Source organism: Scylla paramamosain, chromosome 17 (assembly GCF_035594125.1).
Source record: "Scylla paramamosain isolate STU-SP2022 chromosome 17, ASM3559412v1, whole genome shotgun sequence".
In the NCBI taxonomy this organism is placed as follows: Eukaryota; Metazoa; Arthropoda; class Malacostraca; order Decapoda; family Portunidae; genus Scylla; species Scylla paramamosain.
The window spans coordinates 12,170,001-12,170,973 of NC_087167.1; positions in this window are offsets into that span (position 1 = coordinate 12,170,001).

Sequence of the window (973 nt, forward strand, 5' to 3'; positions counted from 1 at the left end):
CTCTCTCTCTCTCTCTCTCTCTCTCTCTCTCTCTCTCTCTCTCTCTCTCTTTTATCCTCTCCTGGGGACCTGTTCGGGTGATGCATGACCGCTGGGTGGCTGCCTTGTGCCGGGGATGGTGAGGGGAGTTTGCAAGGTTTTGTCTGGGTATGGAGACAGTGTAAGACTTACGCGTGATGACAGTGTGTTAGGAAGCTCAGGATAAGTGACTGAGTGATTGTTCGAGCAGTGAGTGGGTGTGTGAGCAAAACACTTTCCCGCGTGGAGATGTGATGACTACGGAGAAAGCAACCGAGGAACACAAGTTGTAGCACAAGATGGCAAAACAACCACTAGACTGCCAGATCATCCACGCCTATCAAATCCTTCACCTCAACCATCACAGCCATCACCAACTCAGCACCAAGGACCATTTGCCCATCCCTGCATCACCTAACACAGCATTACGATCCCCAACACCAATGCTGCAATCATCATTATCACCACTGCAATCTCCATTATCAGAATTCCTACTCGTCATCCTCCCACTCACGGGCGCCATCATTATCACAGGCACGCACCGCGCCGCCAACCGTATATCCCCGAGTCAACATCGTAATGACCACCATCAACACCGTCGCCATTTCCAATTCGTCATCATTATGAGTTTGTATCACCACATTCACCGCACCTGATGGCGACTCACTCTACGTACAGACAGGCATCACGACACCCATTTTCTCTCTCCATCTCCCTCCCCCCATCTCTCTCTCTCTCTCTCTCTCTCTCTCTCTCTCTCTCTCTCTCTCTCTCTCTCTCTCTCTCTCTCTCTCTCTCACGCACAAGCAAACAAACATGCAGTCGTGTGTGTGCATTTGCCTTTTGAATTCGCTGCTTGTGAAGTTGAAGCAAAATACAAAGAAAATTTAAAAAAACAAAACAAAGTAAGACTGAAATTAATAAAACTGCCTCGTCGCTCTCTAAAAAATCCTTC